Source organism: Spermophilus citellus (genome assembly GCF_964194105.1).
Source record: "Spermophilus citellus genome assembly, chromosome: 11".
Lineage (NCBI taxonomy): Eukaryota > Metazoa > Chordata > Mammalia > Rodentia > Sciuridae > Spermophilus > Spermophilus citellus.
In genome coordinates, this window is record NC_138192.1 from 35,726,819 (window position 1) to 35,740,498 (window position 13,680).

Sequence of the window (13,680 nt, forward strand, 5' to 3'; positions counted from 1 at the left end):
GTCTGGTACACTCATGATCAGCAGAACAGGACATCCAAAGGTTCTCCAGTGCCACCTGGTCATGGGAATTTCAAAGATCTCATGGTATTTATCTAGCTAGCCATTTTTAAAGGATGAAGTTAGAGGCACTGTGGGTTTCCATTCCTTCAGGAACCATTAAATGGTGAGGAAGCTCATTTCAACGAAAGCTCTGGAGAACTCTCACAAACAAGGCTTCCCAAAGAGTGGCCGAAAGGTCACACGAAGCCAGGCCCATTGAGGTCTACAAATGTGAGGTCCATGTGTGTTTTGACTCTCAACTATGGCTGCCAGGTCTTTAAGAATAAAATCATGTGATATCCGGGCTGAGATTCCCAGTGCTCTGTGGAAAGCCAGCCTGGGCCTACATCTCAGTTTCCAAGGGCGACTCTCATGCATGGCCTCCTCAAATCCCAACACAATTCACGGCAATACTTCTCTGAGGTCAGTTCCAGAACTCGGTCTCCAAGGGGAATCACACCAGAGTTCAAGCCCAGGTGGACCCAGTCATCTCTTCCCACCGCCACACCAATGACCACAATTCAAACCAAAACACTGCCACATGGCCCTCATCTTCTTCCACATAGACACTCATCATAACCTCTGGCTGGGCTGGAGGTTTCCATGAGGGGCACAGCCCAAGACAGTGTCCACAATAAGCTCCCTTGCCCCTCATTTGCCTAATGTCAGGGTGGCCTGGACACCCTTCCTGTGAACCTGGAGTGATCCAATAGGCCTGCCGTTAATACTGGCTCCGCTTCTCCAATTGGAGGCCTACTGACTGCCGGGTATAGATTCTTTGTGTGAATTGGAGTCATGAGAAAACCCAAGCACCTATGGGCTAGCCTCTGCAGGGCTTTGAAGAACTCCTTTGACCCGAAGGATCCCTATTCTCACTTGATGGAGGTCAGGAACCTTACAGAGGAAGGCGAGAGACATCATCCACAATGACTGCTTTTGTGCCAATTTGGCTTTGGATGCACACATGGGATCTCTCTTTGGATCCGTCAGGTGCTGACAACCTAAGCCACAGCCTCACACAGGGCCAAGAGGCTGATTCAGACACATCCCTTTGCAAAGCCATTAAGCAAAGAGCCACAGGTGATGCCCATTCATTTCCATTTGAAAACTGTTTTCTTCAGGCTTCACAAAGGGGTGCCCTGAGGCAAAGGCCTTCCTGACATTCAGGGCAACAGAACAATAGGTAAGCAAAAGGCCCAAAGCAGGGTTTCTCCAGGGAGACTTTACTGGTCACACTGATATCTGAGTTTTCTGAGATGCTCACCATTCCTTCCAGCTCTCCAGTACATGGCCATGTCACCGAGCTTGGAGGTGGTACATATCTTGGACACAAAACCATGAGCCTATTCTGGAGAGTGGCCAGAATTCAGGAAGAAAACAGGAACTTAGGAAGATAGTAGGTGTTGCCCATCCATAAGGCAAGCCGCAGTCCATTCATGAATTGGGCAGGATGAATGCTGGGAAGCTTTCTACTAGACAGGACACATCCATTGATGCATTCTCTTTTCTAATGTCTACAACCAGGGACACAGTGGGATACACAAACATAGAAACACTCGCCTCGTCAAAAGACTTACTAGAAACAGTCCACTCCAAAGCAAACAAACCGCCTTTCCTACCTATTCTCAGAACATGAGACAAAACCACAAACTCACACCCACACCCACAAAGGCACCTCCTTCTTCCAAGTTGGTCTGTGACTACCCGGAGTGCCGTCTGACTCGTGGGCCATACTATGTTCCCGCGAAATGGCCTGTCCTGTCCCACATCTGGCCTCCTTGGCCAACTCTGTGAAGTTGTCAGGAGCCAGCGGTGAGCCACTACCTGCTTTCTCAGGAAAGGCCCCTCTGCAGAGCTTTCCTGGCATTTGGCCATCCTCACATCAGTAGGTACCAAGAAAGACTGACTCTGTCCTTGGTAAATCCAAACAAGTGAGCCCACTGGGACTGGGACTGGGACTGGCTCTGGGTGCCTGGCTTCCTGGATCCCAAGTTCAGAGAGTTCCATCACCAAGGAAGTGAGGTGAGGTCACTTCCTTCAGGAACTGAATGAGGTCACTGCCTTGGCAACCACTGTGTCCTAACAGTTGCTTCCAGGGCTCCCATGAGATGGAGGCTGCCCCTCCTTCCTCTGACACTTTCACAAGTTAGAATGGAATATCAACCATAGGCACCAAGGAACAGCTCTCCACACAGGCCTGCTTTGGTCCATCTTGTCTACATTAAGAAGAGAGAGGCTCATTCAGACACATCCCTTCATCCTGACCAGGTGGTTTGCCATGGAAGATGACTTGTGCTCTCTCAGGTCCTTCACAGCGGCCTACATCTTCTCCAGGGATCATTTCTGCATGGACCTTTGAGGTTCTCAGCAGGTGGAAGATCCCCTACATTCCTGTATTGTAAGACCAACTCTGTCCCTGCTCTTCTGTAAAGTTAGATTGAGGGAACAGTGTATGGTTAGGGTTAAGAACCTGTTCGGTTTGGGTTAGGAATCACTCTGCTGGATGATGAATGGTATTGGGAACCTGTGATATTTATAATAATATATAGGTGAAATATATGTATGAAAACAGAAATCCAAGTAAGATTTGAAGGCCAGAAGGGCATTGGGCCCTTGATTGGGTTACTTAGCTTTGAATGACTTTCTGCACAGATGTCTCAGATAAATCGATATACAATGGCACAGGACCTTGTACCTTGGATGATTGAATGTAGAAGAGAACATCCAGTCAAAAAGGGATAGTAGGTAGGATTAGGAAGATAGTTGGTAGGTTTAGGAAGAAGAGTGAGTATAAAATTTGGACCAAAAGTTCTTTAGCAATAGGGTGTCGGTTAGAGAGTGAATGTAAATGTCAGCACATGTTAAGGGTCAGTCACAATGATGAACTGGGGAACATATGTAGGAAAGCAGATATCAATAGAGACATTAGGAAATCAGGCAAAGTATAAAGTGAGTGAGAGGATTAGACATATTCAACAGGGTTGAGGTTGAATATATCATCTTAGGAAGAAACAAATGTGTAGTCACCAATAGGATTGACATTTGAGAGCATTAGGCAACCTGGACAAGGATGTTTTGAGTAATCCATGCTCACTTTCCAATGAGGCTTTGGTACAATCATAAGTGTGACCTTTGCATTTTGTGTCCAGAATATCACTGTGATACAATGTATATGGAGATCAGGTGTCATGAGTATTTCTTCCACCATTTCTGGGAGTAATATATTGAAGACATATAAATTAGCCTTTGGGGGTACAAATAGGTGTACCCTGGGTCTATGAATATAGAGATAATGCATGAATAGACAATACTGTGAATAAATATTATAACTGGTTCCAATTTAAATAATGGATTGAATGGATATCTGAAAATATATAGGAAATCTAATATTGATACACAACCATTCATTCCAACCAGTTATACATCTAATGGTGATATTAGGGTGATGGTTTACCATGAAGGGGGTGTGAGTTTGGCTTCAAAAGAGATTATGGAAATGGAAAAGAATGTGTTTGGAAAGAAGTCTCATGATAAGACCAGTCAAGAAACGTGGAGGAATACATGTGTTCTGAAGCAGGAAGTGATTGAAAGTGAACCAAATGCCTAGAAATTTGTGAACATGAGGATGAAATACATATCCTATGATGTGCATCAACTGAAGAAATAGTAATGTATCAGTGTTGAATAAAAATGAAGGTCAAAATACACATCATGTCCCATAGGAATCTACTGGCATTGATGTTAAACTGGGTCAGTTCCTGTAGAAATATTAGGATCTCTATGCACCATTCTCTGAAGTTAGTTTTCAGCACTAGGAAACAAATATGTATTTCAGGTGGATGAATATTTCTGAGAATAATCTTGTGAAAAGTTGATTATAAATCCACACATATGAACATGGATGAATTTAGGGAGTGTATAATAAGACACATATATTTCATATTTTGAAAAATCTGGAAAGTTTGTGTATATTGTGTGTGTGTGTGTGTGTGTGTATATATATACACACACACATACACACAGAACACACACACAGACATTAAAAATAGAAATATATATGCCAATCGAAATTCATCATGAAATATATATCATCCACAGATCCAAAAAAAATTATGTTACTGAACATGGATTTATGTATCATGTTGTTCAAGTAGGAAGCTCACCGGTAGGTTGAATTTTCAGTTCCAACAGCATTTAGGAGGAGTGATCTCTTCTCACAATTTGTATCTGCCAAGTCAGCCACCTCACAAGAGTGGACGTGGGATAGCAGGTAGGATTCTATATGTGCATGTAAAAATACATGTTGCTGAATAGGCTACAGAGAAAGGGAGACAGAAATTCACACATTTGTTAACTCTCAAAACACATGGAGAACTACTTCTATTAAATTGGACAAGATTTAAAACACCTACCCTTTGTAATGCTAAAGGCAAGTCCAACTATACACCATGCCTGCTCTGAACTGCATGTATTTCTATTGTGTTTGGGTTATTTTTCTCCATCATATTAGTATTCGTAGTCAGAATCTAGTAGGGTATGGGTTAGTGTCAGGGATTCAGTATTTCAAACGGAAAATAGGAAAATGAATCCAATGTGTAGGCAAATATGTGCTACACAAAAACCTTCCCACTCTCATCCAGAACAATGCCTTGACATTACCTTCGCAACAAGTAAGACGCAATTCGTGGAGAAGAGTTAGAAAAGCTGTGAATACGTATGTGGAATGGACAATGCTCAGGAGTTCACAACCTTGGAGGTGGTAGAGGAGTTTCCATAAGTAAGGGAGACAGGGTAAACACTCCACAAACATGGAGCTCTGCTGGCCTAAAGACTTTGTGAGAAACTGCCTCTGAGGTGGGGCACTTGAAATATATGTTGTTGTCAGGAGCTTTAGCTTCCTTTGTAGTGAGACCATCAAAGCTGGGTCTGCATCTATGTGACCTGGAGGACATGGTTTCTGATTTTCCAATGAACATGAGGCAGAAGTGCTGAATTCTCTCTTTGCAGGTAAACTGTGGCCACTGGGGTCTAAATGTCTCCCTGTGTGGACTCTGAAGCCATTTGGTCATCCTCCACTTTTCGTGGTGTTTCTTGCTGCTGCACTGGGAGTTTGGAATTTGCTTCAGGAAATACAAGGAGTTCAACTGGGACACCGTGCTGGAGGGAGTTCTGTCACCTGTGGTGGGTCAAGGTCCTAGGAGAATGCACCAGCCAGGCTTCTATCCCACAGAGCTTGCCCCCTTGACCATAGCAACCTGATTCTGAACACTGCCCTGAAACCTCTCCATATAACAAGATGCCTTTACATAGAAGGGTCTGCTCACTGCACCATGTCAGTCACAAGCCATTTGGAAGCCAGTGGCAGATCCACATGGCCCCACCACAGATGTTTTATCACACACCTGCACACCACTGCTCTAGGCCCGCTACTCAGCAGGCCCCAACTTACTGGCATCTCTGTTTTACACCATTTTCATGAAACCCAGTCAATCAAGGCACTGTCTGGTACACTCATGATCAGCAGAACAGGACATCCAAAGGTTCTCCAGTGCCACCTGGTCATGGGAATTTCAAAGATCTCATGGTATTTATCTAGCTAGCCATTTTTAAAGGATGAAGTTAGAGGCACTGTGGGTTTCCATTCCTTCAGGAACCATTAAATGGTGAGGAAGCTCATTTCAACGAAAGCTCTGGAGAACTCTCACAAACAAGGCTTCCCAAAGAGTGGCCGAAAGGTCACACGAAGCCAGGCCCATTGAGGTCTACAAATGTGAGGTCCATGTGTGTTTTGACTCTCAACTATGGCTGCCAGGTCTTTAAGAATAAAATCATGTGATATCCGGGCTGAGATTCCCAGTGCTCTGTGGAAAGCCAGCCTGGGCCTACATCTCAGTTTCCAAGGGCGACTCTCATGCATGGCCTCCTCAAATCCCAACACAATTCACGGCAATACTTCTCTGAGGTCAGTTCCAGAACTCGGTCTCCAAGGGGAATCACACCAGAGTTCAAGCCCAGGTGGACCCAGTCATCTCTTCCCACCGCCACACCAATGACCACAATTCAAACCAAAACACTGCCACATGGCCCTCATCTTCTTCCACATAGACACTCATCATAACCTCTGGCTGGGCTGGAGGTTTCCATGAGGGGCACAGCCCAAGACAGTGTCCACAATAAGCTCCCTTGCCCCTCATTTGCCTAATGTCAGGGTGGCCTGGACACCCTTCCTGTGAACCTGGAGTGATCCAATAGGCCTGCCGTTAATACTGGCTCCGCTTCTCCAATTGGAGGCCTACTGACTGCCGGGTATAGATTCTTTGTGTGAATTGGAGTCATGAGAAAACCCAAGCACCTATGGGCTAGCCTCTGCAGGGCTTTGAAGAACTCCTTTGACCCGAAGGATCCCTATTCTCACTTGATGGAGGTCAGGAACCTTACAGAGGAAGGCGAGAGACATCATCCACAATGACTGCTTTTGTGCCAATTTGGCTTTGGATGCACACATGGGATCTCTCTTTGGATCCGTCAGGTGCTGACAACCTAAGCCACAGCCTCACACAGGGCCAAGAGGCTGATTCAGACACATCCCTTTGCAAAGCCATTAAGCAAAGAGCCACAGGTGATGCCCATTCATTTCCATTTGAAAACTGTTTTCTTCAGGCTTCACAAAGGGGTGCCCTGAGGCAAAGGCCTTCCTGACATTCAGGGCAACAGAACAATAGGTAAGCAAAAGGCCCAAAGCAGGGTTTCTCCAGGGAGACTTTACTGGTCACACTGATATCTGAGTTTTCTGAGATGCTCACCATTCCTTCCAGCTCTCCAGTACATGGCCATGTCACCGAGCTTGGAGGTGGTACATATCTTGGACACAAAACCATGAGCCTATTCTGGAGAGTGGCCAGAATTCAGGAAGAAAACAGGAACTTAGGAAGATAGTAGGTGTTGCCCATCCATAAGGCAAGCCGCAGTCCATTCATGAATTGGGCAGGATGAATGCTGGGAAGCTTTCTACTAGACAGGACACATCCATTGATGCATTCTCTTTTCTAATGTCTACAACCAGGGACACAGTGGGATACACAAACATAGAAACACTCGCCTCGTCAAAAGACTTACTAGAAACAGTCCACTCCAAAGCAAACAAACCGCCTTTCCTACCTATTCTCAGAACATGAGACAAAACCACAAACTCACACCCACACCCACAAAGGCACCTCCTTCTTCCAAGTTGGTCTGTGACTACCCGGAGTGCCGTCTGACTCGTGGGCCATACTATGTTCCCGCGAAATGGCCTGTCCTGTCCCACATCTGGCCTCCTTGGCCAACTCTGTGAAGTTGTCAGGAGCCAGCGGTGAGCCACTACCTGCTTTCTCAGGAAAGGCCCCTCTGCAGAGCTTTCCTGGCATTTGGCCATCCTCACATCAGTAGGTACCAAGAAAGACTGACTCTGTCCTTGGTAAATCCAAACAAGTGAGCCCACTGGGACTGGGACTGGGACTGGCTCTGGGTGCCTGGCTTCCTGGATCCCAAGTTCAGAGAGTTCCATCACCAAGGAAGTGAGGTGAGGTCACTTCCTTCAGGAACTGAATGAGGTCACTGCCTTGGCAACCACTGTGTCCTAACAGTTGCTTCCAGGGCTCCCATGAGATGGAGGCTGCCCCTCCTTCCTCTGACACTTTCACAAGTTAGAATGGAATATCAACCATAGGCACCAAGGAACAGCTCTCCACACAGGCCTGCTTTGGTCCATCTTGTCTACATTAAGAAGAGAGAGGCTCATTCAGACACATCCCTTCATCCTGACCAGGTTGTTTGCCATGGAACATGACTTGTGCTCTCTCAGGTCCTTCACAGCGGCCTACATCTTCTCCAGGGATCATTTCTGCATGGACCTTTGAGGTTCTCAGCAGGTGGAAGATCCCCTACATTCCTGTATTGTAAGACCAACTCTGTCCCTGCTCTTCTGTAAAGTTAGATTGAGGGAACAGTGTATGGTTAGGGTTAAGAACCTGTTCGGTTTGGGTTAGGAATCACTCTGCTGGATGATGAATGGTATTGGGAACCTGTGATATTTATAATAATATATAGGTGAAATATATGTATGAAAACAGAAATCCAAGTAAGATTTGAAGGCCAGAAGGGCATTGGGCCCTTGATTGGGTTACTTAGCTTTGAATGACTTTCTGCACAGATGTCTCAGATAAATCGATATACAATGGCACAGGACCTTGTACCTTGGATGATTGAATGTAGAAGAGAACATCCAGTCAAAAAGGGATAGTAGGTAGGATTAGGAAGATAGTTGGTAGGTTTAGGAAGAAGAGTGAGTATAAAATTTGGACCAAAAGTTCTTTAGCAATAGGGTGTCGGTTAGAGAGTGAATGTAAATGTCAGCACATGTTAAGGGTCAGTCACAATGATGAACTGGGGAACATATGTAGGAAAGCAGATATCAATAGAGACATTAGGAAATCAGGCAAAGTATAAAGTGAGTGAGAGGATTAGACATATTCAACAGGGTTGAGGTTGAATATATCATCTTAGGAAGAAACAAATGTGTAGTCACCAATAGGATTGACATTTGAGAGCATTAGGCAACCTGGACAAGGATGTTTTGAGTAATCCATGCTCACTTTCCAATGAGGCTTTGGTACAATCATAAGTGTGACCTTTGCATTTTGTGTCCAGAATATCACTGTGATACAATGTATATGGAGATCAGGTGTCATGAGTATTTCTTCCACCATTTCTGGGAGTAATATATTGAAGACATATAAATTAGCCTTTGGGGGTACAAATAGGTGTACCCTGGGTCTATGAATATAGAGATAATGCATGAATAGACAATACTGTGAATAAATATTATAACTGGTTCCAATTTAAATAATGGATTGAATGGATATCTGAAAATATATAGGAAATCTAATATTGATACACAACCATTCATTCCAACCAGTTATACATCTAATGGTGATATTAGGGTGATGGTTTACCATGAAGGGGGTGTGAGTTTGGCTTCAAAAGAGATTATGGAAATGGAAAAGAATGTGTTTGGAAAGAAGTCTCATGATAAGACCAGTCAAGAAACGTGGAGGAATACATGTGTTCTGAAGCAGGAAGTGATTGAAAGTGAACCAAATGCCTAGAAATTTGTGAACATGAGGATGAAATACATATCCTATGATGTGCATCAACTGAAGAAATAGTAATGTATCAGTGTTGAATAAAAATGAAGGTCAAAATACACATCATGTCCCATAGGAATCTACTGGCATTGATGTTAAACTGGGTCAGTTCCTGTAGAAATATTAGGATCTCTATGCACCATTCTCTGAAGTTAGTTTTCAGCACTAGGAAACAAATATGTATTTCAGGTGGATGAATATTTCTGAGAATAATCTTGTGAAAAGTTGATTATAAATCCACACATATGAACATGGATGAATTTAGGGAGTGTATAATAAGACACATATATTTCATATTTTGAAAAATCTGGAGAGTTTGTGTATATTGTGTGTGTGTGTGTGTGTGTGTATATATACACACACACATACACACAGAACACACACACAGACATTAAAAATAGAAATATATATGCCAATCGAAATTCATCATGAAATATATATCATCCACAGATCCAAAAAAAATTATGTTACTGAACATGGATTTATGTATCATGTTGTTCAAGTAGGAAGCTCACCGGTAGGTTGAATTTTCAGTTCCAACAGCATTTAGGAGGAGTGATCTCTTCTCACAATTTGTATCTGCCAAGTCAGCCACCTCACAAGAGTGGACATGGGATAGCAGGTAGGATTCTATATGTGCATGTAAAAATACATGTTGCTGAATAGGCTACAGAGAAAGGGAGACAGAAATTCACACATTTGTTAACTCTCAAAACACATGGAGAACTACTTCTATTAAATTGGACAAGATTTAAAACACCTACCCTTTGTAATGCTAAAGGCAAGTCCAACTATACACCATGCCTGCTCTGAACTGCCTGTATTTCTATTGTGTTTGGGTTATTTTTCTCCATCATATTAGTATTCGTAGTCAGAATCTAGTAGGGTATGGGTTAGTGTCAGGGATTCAGTATTTCAAACGGAAAATAGGAAAATGAATCCAATGTGTAGGCAAATATGTGCTACACAAAAACCTTCCCACTCTCATCCAGAACAATGCCTTGACATTACCTTCGCAACAAGTAAGACGCAATTCGTGGAGAAGAGTTAGAAAAGCTGTGAATACATATATGGAATGGAAAATGCTCAGGAGTTCACAACCTTGGAGGTGGTAGAGGAGTTTCCATAAGTAAGGGAGACAGGGTAAACACTCCACAAACATGGAGCTCTGCTGGCCTAAAGACTTTGTGAGAAACTGCCTCTGAGGTGGGGCACTTGAAATATATGTTGTTGTCAGGAGCTTTAGCTTCCTTTGTAGTGAGACCATCAAAGCTGGGTCTGCATCTATGTGACCTGGAGGACATGGTTTCTGATTTTCCAATGAACATGAGGCAGAAGTGCTGAATTCTCTCTTTGCAAGTAAACTGTGGCCACTGGGGTCTAAATGTCTCCCTGTTTGGACTCTGAAGCCATTTGGTCATCCTCCACTTTTCGTGGTGTTTCTTGCTGCTGCACTGGGAGTTTGGAATTTGTTTCAGGAAATACAAGGAGTTCAACTGGGACACCGTGCTGGAGGGAGTTCTGTCACGTGTGGTGGGTCAAGGTCCTAGGAGAATGCACCAGCCAGGCTTCTATCCCACAGAGCTTGCCCCCTTGACCATAGCAACCTGATTCTGGACACTGCCCTGAAACCTCTCCATATAACAAGATGCCTTTACATAGAAGGGTCTGCTCACTGCACCATGTCAGTCACAAGCCATTTGGAAGCCAGTGGCAGATCCACATGGCCCCACCACAGATGTTTTATCACACACCTGCACACCACTGCTCTAGGCCCGCTACTCAGCAGGCCCCAACTTACTGGCATCTCTGTTTTACACCATTTTCATGAAACCCAGTCAATCAAGGCACTGTCTGGTACACACATGATCAGCAAAACAGGACATCCAAAGGTTCTCCAGTGCCACCTGGTCATGGGAATTTCAAAAATCTCATGGTATTTATCTAGCTAGCCATTTTTAAAGGATGAAGTTAGAGGCACTGTGGGTTTCCATTCCTTCAGGAACCATTAAATGGTGAGGAAGCTCATTTCAACAAAAGCTCTGGAGAACTCTCACAAACAAGGCTTCCCAAAGAGTGGCCAAAAGGTCACACGAAGCCAGGCCCATTGAGGTCTACAAATGTGAGGTCCATGTGTGTTTTGACTCTCAACTATGGCTGCCAGGTCTTTAAGAATAAAATCATGTGATATCCGGGCTGAGATTCCCAGTGCTCTGTGGAAAGCCAGCCTGGGCCTACATCTCAGTTTCCAAGGGCGACTCTCATGCATGGCCTCCTCAAATCCCAACACAATTCACGGCAATACTTCTCTGAGGTCAGTTCCAGAACTCAGTCTCCAAGGGGAATCACACCAGAGTTCAAGCCCAGGTGGACCCAGTCATCTCTTCCCACCGCCACACCAATGACCACAATTCAAACCAAAACACTGCCACATGGCCCTCATCTTCTTCCACATAGACACTCATCATAACCTCTGGCTGGGCTGGAGGTTTCCATGAGGGGCACAGCCCAAGACAGTGTCCACAATAAGCTCCCTTGCCCCTCATTTGCCTAATGTCAGGGTGGCCTGGACACCCTTCCTGTGAACCTGGAGTGATCCAATAGGCCTGCCGTTAATACTGGCTCCGCTTCTCCAATTGGAGGCCTACTGACTGCCGGGTATAGATTCTTTGTGTGAATTGGAGTCATGAGAAAACCCAAGCACCTATGGGCTAGCCTCTGCAGGGCTTTGAAGAACTCCTTTGACACGAAGGATCCCTATTCTCACTTGATGGAGGTCAGGAACCTTACAGAGGAAGGCGAGAGACATCATCCACAATGACTGCTTTTGTGCCAATTTGGCTTTGGATGCACACATGGGATCTCTCTTTGGATCCGTCAGGTGCTGACAACCTAAGCCACAGCCTCACACAGGGCCAAGAGGCTGATTCAGACACATCCCTTTGCAAAGCCATTAAGCAAAGAGCCACAGGTGATGCCCATTCATTTCCATTTGAAAACTGTTTTCTTCAGGCTTCACAAAGGGGTGCCCTGAGGCAAAGGCCTTCCTGACATTCAGGGCAACACAACAATAGGTAAGCAAAAGGCCCAAAGCAGGGTTTCTCCAGGGAGACTTTACTGGTCACACTGATATCTGAGTTTTCTGAGATGCTCACCATTCCTTCCAGCTCTCCAGTACATGGCCATGTCACCGAGCTTGGAGGTGGTACATATCTTGGACACAAAACCATGAGCCTATTCTGGAGAGTGGCCAGAATTCAGGAAGAAAACAGGAACTTAGGAAGATAGTAGGTGTTGCCCATCCATAAGGCAAGCCGCAGTCCATTCATGAATTGGGCAGGATGAATGCTGGGAAGCTTTCTACTAGACAGGACACATCCATTGATGCATTCTCTTTTCTAATGTCTACAACCAGGGACACAGTGGGATACACAAACATAGAAACACTCGCCTCGTCAAAAGACTTACTAGAAACAGTCCACTCCAAAACAAACAAACCGCCTTTCCTACCTATTCTCAGAACATGAGACAAAACCACAAATTCACACCCACACCCACAAAGGCACCTCCTTCTTCCAAGTTGGTCTGTGACTACCCGGAGTGCCGTCTGACTCGTGGGCCATACTATGTTCCCGCGAAATGGCCTGTCCTGTCCCACATCTGGCCTCCTTGGCCAACTCTGTGAAGTTGTCAGGAGCCAGCGGTGAGCCACTACCTGCTTTCTCAGGAAAGGCCCCTCTGCAGAGCTTTCCTGGCATTTGGCCATCCTCACATCAGTAGGTACCAAGAAAGACTGACTCTGTCCTTGGTAAATCCAAACAAGTGAGCCCACTGGGACTGGGACTGGGACTGGCTCTGGGTGCCTGGCTTCCTGGATCCCAAGTTCAGAGAGTTCCATCACCAAGGAAGTGAGGTGAGGTCACTTCCTTCAGGAACTGAATGAGGTCACTGCCTTGGCAACCACTGTGTCCTAACAGTTGCTTCCATGGCTCCCATGAGATGGAGGCTGCCCCTCCTTCCTCTGACACTTTCACAAGTTAGAATGGAATATCAACCATAGGCACCAAGGAACAGCTCTCCACACAGGCCTGCTTTGGTCCATCTTGTCTACATTAAGAAGAGAGAGGCTCATTCAGACACATCCCTTCATCCTGACCAGGTGGTTTGCCATGGAAGATGACTTGTGCTCTCTCAGGTCCTTCACAGCGGCCTACATCTTCTCCAGGGATCATTTCTGCATGGACCTTTGAGGTTCTCAGCAGGTGGAAGATCCCCTACATTCCTGTATTGTAAGACCAACTCTGTCCCTGCTCTTCTGTAAAGTTAGATTGAGGGAACAGTGTATGGTTAGGGTTAAGAACCTGTTCGGTTTGGGTTAGGAATCACTCTGCTGGATGATGAATGGTATTGGGAACCTGTGATATTTATAATAATATATAGGTGAAATATATGTATG